The sequence below is a fragment of the Rhagoletis zephyria genome, unplaced genomic scaffold (assembly GCF_001687245.7).
Source record: "Rhagoletis zephyria isolate East Lansing unplaced genomic scaffold, Rhagoletis_zephyria_1.1 Rzeph_scaffold_01155, whole genome shotgun sequence".
Lineage (NCBI taxonomy): Eukaryota > Metazoa > Arthropoda > Insecta > Diptera > Tephritidae > Rhagoletis > Rhagoletis zephyria.
The window spans coordinates 29,471-38,799 of NW_016158239.1; the positions used below are offsets into that span (position 1 = coordinate 29,471).

General features: G+C 36.0%; 1 protein-coding gene across 9 annotated transcripts in view; it reads left to right on the forward strand.

The window, feature by feature from the left end:
- The first annotated feature begins 992 nt into the window (after positions 1 to 992).
- The window catches only part of LOC108362973 (ADP-ribosylation factor 3), a 113,058-nt gene continuing 104,721 nt past the window's right edge, over positions 993 to 9,329 (forward strand). The window contains exons 1-3 of one of the 9 annotated variants that reach the window (XM_017616136.1): positions 1,001 to 1,275; positions 1,342 to 1,428; positions 1,480 to 1,645. The gene's annotated coding sequence lies outside the window, so the exon portion shown is untranslated. Of the gene's footprint in view, positions 1,276 to 1,341; positions 1,429 to 1,479; positions 1,646 to 9,329 lie in introns of all 9 variants that reach the window. The other 8 variants (XM_017616135.1, XM_017616139.1, XM_017616142.1 and 5 more) reach the window with 8 other exon arrangements.

Below are 9,329 nucleotides of genomic sequence, written 5' to 3' on the forward strand. Positions count from 1 at the left end.
ACTCAATCTTTGCATTTAGAATCTAAATGCTAAAAGCATCCCTGTGATCTTCCAAAATTTCCACGATTCGAACATGGTTTAATGAGAAAAAGTGGCAACATTGCTTTTTCGAGTATACAACCGCTAGCTGCGTTTCAGTGATCGCCGATCGAGATTTCATTTATTATTTTACATTATTTGGATAAAGAAAAGTTACGCAAATTCAACATCGATATGATGCTGATAGAAATCTGGATTAATTTGTGATCAACTCTGTTTGTTTTGTTTCCTAATTAGGTGTGGAAAATATAATTGGCAGCACCGACAAATGAATATATACACAAACAAATGTTCGGTTATGGTTAAAACAATTCAGGTTTTTGTATTGAATTTTCGGTTTAGAATTTATTTTTCCTTTTCAGTAGGGGTTTTTGCACATTATCTTTTCCGTGAGAATTTATCGTAATGGATACGGATCTGAATAAGCGACTGGAACACGGCTGTTTGTCAAAAGCATACGATTTCGAACTCGCGTAAATGTACATTTGCTAAATGCGATAGCATGAACGCTCTTCGAAAACATATGTTCGAAAGTGCTAAATGTTGCATTTTAAATGCAGCAAAAACGCTGCATTATATTTTCAGCTTATTTTAAACTTGCAAAATGTCGGTAATGAATGGAGAGAACACGCATTGTTCGATCATAAGGATATTCATATTGATTCTTCATTAGATCTAGAAAATTATAGGGAAATAGATTTTGAATTAAAAGATTCTTCAGGTTCATACAAGTTTTCCAATTAAAAAAAAGTATATCTGCATTGCTAATAGTAGAACGTATATTTAGTAGCTTAAAAATGTGTAGTAGCAACAACAACAACAACAAACCCAGGCATAAAAATAACGGTGATACTTTGTTTGGACCGCAAGAACAAATATACTAATTTTGAGGAATTTGGTAATTTTTGTGGCAACACTGCTTTAAACTATCACCCGCTACCATTTCATTTCTCCTTTTGTTCCCATTTCATAATGTCATATTTTATGGTCATATCAAGGCGTGTGACGGAAATATGTGGTTTTTCTAATAAAAATGAATTTCTGGTAGTGTTGTAAATGTAAAAGAAATTTTTATGAATGAATTCAAAGTCTTAATGTGTAATGTAATATTGAGAATATGGGACAGGCCATATATTTTTAATTTGGCGATCACTCTGGAGTCTGAAGTGACGTGTAAATCACCCGTGGCTTTTAAGATCGCTTTGCTGTATTAAGAGGTGAAATTTGTTTTATCAGGTGCGTTAGGACATATTTTTTAAACATCTCCGAAGTCATTTAATAATTGGGTGATGTTTTACATAGTCCAGTAATTAAAATCATAGTTTTGATAATTTATAATGCATCACAGCCGGAAATGCTTTCATGTAAAAATCGCAGCTCAAATTAAGCGTATGTATTTATACAAATGGGATTAATTTAATAGTAATAGCGTTTCTTTAGAAAACAGCACAATGGTAATTTCTCGACATCTTGAACAACTGGGAGACAGAATAACTTGGTGACACAGTGAGCCACAGTCAAAGTGAGCCACAATATCTAGTTAGCAGAATTATTTCAAAAAAATATTGAAAAGCAACCCAGATCATAATCCAGATTGAGAAAACTTGTATGTATTGTTTGAATATTAAGCTTCAGTAAATTAGCTGTTATGGCAAGTGCAATTCCTTTCACAAGTCTCAAACTGAAGGATTTCCAAAAGAGATTGCAGGAGCAGTTACTCCTTGCAAATAATGTGGCTTTCGAAAGCAGTTTTTATTTCTGAAAATCTAATTTTCCGACACTACGTTTTGTCTGTTTACACTGAGAAAGCATACAAGTCCACTATCAATTTTACAACAAATTCGCGAAGAAACGCGTCACGGCATCACGATTGGTTTGACGTTCCCACGACAGTCGGGTCTACGTAACCGGAACGACCCAGATTTCTATCTGGCCAAGGACTGTCACTCCAGAAACACTCCCCAAAATCTCTTTGGGGAATTTGTATGTTATTACTACAACAACAGCGATTGGTGTGACATCTCTTGCCGCAAAAATGAAAATTTGCTAGTGCAGCACGAGCAAATTATTACTCGAAAGCGATTCGCGTAATTTCAGTTGCAGTTAATTAAACCTTGAATTACTCGTATACCCGCAAGTGATTTCTGCAAATCTGCAAAAAGGACTTGCTGTTTACACGGGACAGCAAAATGCGTAGAAAAAGCGCTTGCATTGCCACGTTTAACCGTACCTTAATTCATCATGTACATGAAATAGTTTCTTTGTTTATTAAGCTCTACCCAGAAATACAGGGGACGACGGTAAAGCGGTCGGCGGTAAGTGAACAGCTGAACACTTGCCGGAGTGAAATCCGTCAGAGTAAACACAATTGCGACACACGACGGCTTTCGTCAGTTGTCATTTTGATTTGAAAATTATCTTTATAATTAAATATTTTTTTAGCACGTGCGTGGTGTAGATTTTCTGGAAATAAAAATAGATGAAAACTTTGGCAAACTTCCGCTGGGCGGAAAAATAGAAATAAATTTAAATCAATCGAAATCGGCGGTAAAACGCTGCCACCGCAATCATGAACCATTCATTTGTGAGCTTTAATTTTGGTAGAGCTTTATAAAAAAATCAACAAACACTAAAATAGTTCGTAAATCTATCTCTCAGTGAAAGTGAGGTACCTAAACAAAATTAACTTTAATAACAAATTAATACTTTTTTGAGCCTCCTTTCACAGGCAAATGTTGATAGAAATTGCGCGCCACTCGGCTTGTAAGGCATCTAAAACGCCCTATTTCCACGAAATGCTATGTTTTCGTACATTCTGGTCAACACGAGCCAACAAGTTTTATATTATATTTAAATCTGGAGATTATGGTGGTACCATTCCGCGCAGCAAAGGATTTCTCCTGGTAAAAATAAAACTTTCCTTCGATCCTTAGTCTTTCAGCACTTGCCTCAACATTTTGTTTTAAAATGTCTATATAAAACTTTGTTGATAATGCCTGGAATATGTTTCAGATTTTCAATGCCACCACCTGCCATCCAGCCCCAAACCACGACTGTGCTTCATACTGTGAGTACGGTTTTGCTGCTGAAACTCGGAGTTCTTTTGCCTCCATACCATCTTATCGTCTGAGCCAAATAAGTTAAATTTACTTTCGTCGGTAAATGGACCCTAAAAAAATATTAATGCTTCAAAAGTATTCTACCGTTATATACCTTTTGTCAGAAATGCGTATCTTTATGGATATATTTGCGTAGACTCCTGCCGTTTTTACAGTTTTTATTGCTAATAAAGGCTTGTTTCTGGCCGTCCATCCATTTCTGAGAAGCCCTTTCACAGTTTCCGGCTTAACGTGGATATTTAATTGCTTTTCAACCACCTTTTTCAATTTTGGGGCACTTAGATGAGGATTTTTCATGATTTCCCGTACAATAAATGCCTCACCTCTTTCTTTTTTTGCTCCACTCTGCTTGATTGCTATTGTTCCTCCTCTAATAAAGCGACGTATGATGTGCTTGACAGTCCCTCGATTTAAATTCACATATTCTGCAATATCTCTTTGAGTTTTCCTTTTTGGTGACGTCCAATTACACTGTGTAACAATTTGAGGGTCATTGTCTGGGGGCGGAACGATTCCAACTCTGGATGAAAGACCCAGACCCATATAGTAAAATATCGTTTTACTTTCTTTGGTCATATTTCTTTGCTCTGGCCATTTTAAATTTGCAATATTTTGCCAAGAGTCTTTAGAATAAATGAAAAAAAGGGTTAAAATACATATCGGAGAGAAATATGCTGTTGCGGGACATATAGTAAAATTTTACGAGGAATAATTTTGTAAAACATTTTATCCCGTTATCTCCCTCAAAAAATGGTCGTTTTGACACTTTTTTTTAGAAAGTCCGAGTGGCATTTTCAAGGTCGCTAGAGGGTTAAAAAAACTTCTAGAAAATTATTTGCCATAAAATTTCACTAGGAGTCCTCTCACACAAAATCTTTGTACAAAGAATCTGTAAGTTCACAGAAAATAAAAATATGCACAATTTTTTTTTAGCTTTATTTAATATTTCGTTTATATATATAACTTGCTCTTTTCGGGCCTGAGTGTTCGGGAAGTGTAAAACCAGCATCGGAATCATCGCTGTTATCGGAGTCATGATGCCCACGTGTGTTTCCAATGCTGGTTCTACTGCGTCTGTTCCTCTATATCTGTATCGTTTTTTTAATTAGAATATGTTAAAATGTTTTTGTGTTACAAGTATTTACTACCGCATTTCAAACGGAAGAGCCACTTTATGGTAGCGCTCGCCGTGCTCATGTGAAAACCTGCTTGATAAAATGAGCCACATGATGATGTAAGTTGTGAATTTTAAAGGACATGTACTTTTTGGTACATATTTACCACAGCAGTAGCAAAAGCTGTTAATATCTGACTTCCATTTCACTTTTTCAATAAAATTATTGGGTCTGTTCAGGATCTTGTGCATATGCTCTTGCATTTGCATATTCGTTGCATTTGTAAAATCACAACAATAAAATGCACATGGTTGCCATGGCAGCAAGCATAAGATTTGCAAATGCAATTCCAACTGCAAATCCAAGACCATTTCCACAACATCCTGAACAGCCCTAATATGTTAATTTTTTTTTGCAATGGGCAATTCTCACAAACCAATTTTTTTTGTGAAACAATTTTTTCTCAAATCGTGAGCACGTGTCTGAAATTTTTAGTATATAGTAGAGGAGACCGTGGGAGATCGACCTTCACCGATCTGATAACTCGATGAGACATATTTTTTATCAAATATAATTTACAAACAAATATGTCTATGATAACTTGCCTATCGAAAAGTGTTCATAGCTATTTTTAATTTAATTAATTTTAATCAATTTTCTTTCATCGCCTTTACTCTTGTGATAACCGAATGAGTTTTATCTCAATTGATAGTTTTTAACACACAGAATATGCCCAGGTAGGCTTGCCTACTTATTTTTGTGCATAGCTACGTGGCAAGTACATAAAATATTATTGCCAAGCTATAAAGTTTTAAAATATTAGTTATTTGATGAATAATAATAATGAATATTTGAATTTAATTTTTTGTGTATTTTGTATATTTGTCGTAAACGCTTTTAACAACCTAAATGTATTAAATTTTATTTTTATATTTTGATGATTTTTTTTATTTATTATAATAAAATTTTAAAAGTAACACTTATTCTTTCCCGCTTTACGGCAATTATTTGACTTTAAATAATAAATAAATTATTTATTTATTTATTTATTACAGTCATTTGACCTATATACATTCACGTATATACATTTGAATTATGTATTGCAATATACAATAAAAGTAAAGTTAAATTTAATGCTTAAAATACGTTAACCTGTTACATTTTTCCTTCTAAGCTATATAATAGTATGTATATTTAACTAAGCATATTCTCGATGCTGTTGGAATGGACGGGATTCTAAGCAGTACCGTAAATATATCACGTACGACATGCGGTCTAAGAGTGTAATTTCCAGAGCCGGCACAACTGAGCGGTTGGAAAGGACTAGTTTCCAAGCCGCTTCTTATAAACTGCTCTACCAGCAGGCGATCTGAATGGACGAAATCCAGGGTCGCGCCATTTGATCGGACGGAAAGGACTAGTTTTCATGCCGACCTTCTTATTTCATACATTATGGGTGATCTGAATGGACTAAATCCAGAGTCATCCAGCCAGTACGGATGGAAAGGACTAGTTTCCATGCCGGACCTTTCTATCTGATATCCAATGTTCTACAGTGATCAAGTAGCAGCCTTTTGAAGGTACCAACGTTTTCGCAGTTTTTTTATTTGAGCTGGAAGCTTATAACATTTTAATCCCTTATAAAAGATATTCTTCTTATCTATTTCCGTTTTATACAGCGGCAGCCTGAAACTATTATTTCCCCTGAGTAAATACGAATGGGTTTCACTATTATATCGTAGGATATCACTCAGATAATCTGGGAGTCTACCTTGTTTTATGTTAAACACGAATTTCATAGCGTGATAGAAAATTTGCTGTTTCACGCTCAGCCAGTTTAATTCTGCGATCATTTCCTGTATGGGTGTGTCGTACCGCTTGTTCAAGATAAATCGCATAGCCCTATTTTGCATTTTTTGAAGCTTATCTATTTGTGTGTCGCTTGCTATAAAAAAGATANTTTATTTTGTGTTTCTAAGAGTAGACTGAACTTTGCAACGTTAAAAAAATGCGTATAATTTTCGTCACGAAATTGATATCATAAATTTTGTGTTTCTACACCTTTTCTAATAGTACTTCAGAAAGCGTCAAATATATTTCGGAAACCATCAAAAGTACTTTAGATTAGTCAAACGTACTTCAGAAACCGTTGATTGGACTTCAGATTAGTCAATTGCACTTCAGAAAACGTAAAATATACTTCAGACAAGTCAATTGTACTTCGGAAACCAAAAAATGTACTTCAGATTAGTCAATTGTATTTCAAAAACCATAAAATGTACTTCAGATTCTTAAAATGTACTTCAGAAACCGAGAAATGTACTTCAGAAACCAATTTTGTAAATGTTCAGGAGTTAAAGTAGTGCTCTACAATCCATTTAGCATTACAGTTCACTTCTTCCAATGAAGGGATTTTGCCCCAAATCCTTCTCTTTTGCAATTGCAAAAAATCGCAATCGAATGTACGTATGTATGTATATACTGCAAGCATAATGCTACATATATCTAATGCGATTTATTTACATGTAGTATGTACATACATACATACTTTGCATCAAATTGCTTGTAATCTACTTGATATTCCTGGTTGAGCGCTCATTTGTGGTAAGTGCATTTTTTGGCGAAAATGTTATACATATGTTTCTAAAGTACAATTTACAAATCTGAAGTACATTTTATGGTTTCTGAAATACAATTGACTAATCTGAAGTACATTTTTCGGTTTCTGAAGTACAATGTACAAATCTTAAGTACATTTTTCTGAAGTATATTTTACGGTTTATGAAGTACAATTGACTAGTCTGAAGTCTATTTTACGGTTTCTGAAGTACAGTTGACTAATCTGAAGTACATTTTACGATATCACTGGAAATATTTACCTCAAAGAGGTGCTTTACTCTCGAATTATTTTTATTTATCAATTATTTTGGGATAGCAAATTAAAAATCATGAAAACCCAAACAAAAATCTAACTGCTCTATTCATAAAAAATAAAACAGATTTAAAGAGCTCTATAAAGTGATATTTTCATACAAATTTTCTATTTATAAAGCAGTTAAAGTCTTATTTATTCTTTATGAATTTGGGTGTAAATGTTTTTTTTAAAAGTAGTAAATAATTAGTACTTTTTCTACTACTTTAAAATGCGTGACCGGAATAGACCTGCCGAAAAAGTGTGGTTAAACTGACAACACCTTGTTATTATTACACCATGGCTGCTGACAAACACAATTTACAAATTTTCTTTTGTTTATGAAATTGTTCAAAAACTCGACAATTTTGAACAAACATTTGAGCAGTTGAGCAATGAACGAGTTTCGAGCGAGTATCGAGCTACTCGCATTGCTCGATACCCGGGTATCTAGAGCTCTAGTTTATACTAAACGTTAGCAACCAACATTTTGCTTGCATTGCCTTCTGTTCTCTTTTCACTGCAAGTTGAATTATTTTAATACCTATTGCAAAATTGTATACAGACAAGACTAAAAAGTAGAAAAAAATAAAATAAAAAAAACTGAAACTGAAAATGAAAAGCGTGGGACGCATGTAATAGACCTGAATTGATATAAAGGGTATTATATGTATGAATGTGGATATATGAATAACGACCGCTTAAAATGGATCTCAAATTTGTACTTTCTCTGTAGAAAGGTCTATGTTATGTAGTTTGACTATTAAATCTAATGCTTTGTATGGCTTGCGTTCCACGTTTTTCGTTTTCAATCTCATAAATGGTTTATAATGACTTGCTAAAATTTCAAAATCAAAAGTTATCAAAACAAATTCTATGGGACTGAAAAATATTATTGTCTAATTTTTAGTCCATTAATAAAAGCGTTGTATATTAAAAAGTTTTTTAATTTAATTTATTTTTACATTTGATTTCAAACTGAACGAAGAAGTGAGTGATGCCACAAAAAAAGGGCCGCAACTGGTGCCATACTCAGTGTTGTCACACATGGGCTTTTCCTATCAAAACTGGTAGGCTTTTTTCCATTTGGTAGATTGGCGGGCTAGATTGGATTTTGGTAGGTTCCGCGACAATAATAGTTATTTGCGAAAAATATAAAATATGTCTTCAAACATTTTCGCAACCTTGTTTACACAAATGTTTCGCCGGTGGAGTCCTCCATTGTCCACCTGACAGAGACTTCATTGTAAGACTTGAAGAATATCACCAAAACTAACCTATTGGTTGTTGTTGTTGTTGTAGCGGCTACAACAACCCCGCCCAGGACGGTTGGTATCTCAGTCGTTGTCGTCAAGTTCCACTAACGGCAGCGCCAGGAAGCGTGAAGCTTCTGTGGGGTTGGTCCACAAGGACAAGGCCGTTAGGGTTGTCGGGTTTTCCGGTCATGCGAAGAGATGTTTCGAGTCATGTGGGGTCGCTCCGCATGCCGGACACTCATTTGGCACATCCTCATTCAATCTACTCAGGTAGGAGTTTAACCTGCTGCAGTAGCCGGAGCGAAGTTGTGCTAGTGTCGTTCTTGTCTCCCGAGGCAGATGAAGCTCCGTCACGTCTGTGTCCGGGGGCGGTATGCCTAGAACGGCATTCACAGGTCTAGAGTCTGCATAACTCGAGACTGACTCCCTGTGAATGCCGTTCAGGGCCAGTCGGTAAGCTGTCGGGTCCAGAGGTTGCTTGCTGAACCTCTGGACTACGTCCGTCAGACGTGCCTAGGCGAGGGCTCCTCCGCAAGCAGCTGTCTGTTTGGGTGGCCACTTCTGTGGCTCCCGATCAGGAACTGCTTGCAGAGCATTATGTTGTGCTCCTTTACGGGGAGCATTTGCGCCTCGCCGTGAAGATGGTGTTCGGGCGACATCAGGAGGCATCCTGTCGCTGTCCTAAGTGCGGTGTTCTGTGCAGTCTGTAGCTTCGTCCACTGCGTCCTACTAGTCCCCGGCGACCACACTGGCGCTGCGTAGTTCAAAACCGGCCGGCCTATTGCCTTGTATGTTGCCAGCAACGTTTCTTTGTCTTTGCCCCAAGTACTGCCGGCTAGCGACTTGAGGACCTTGTTGCGGCTCTGTACTTTATTGACAATAGCGGTTG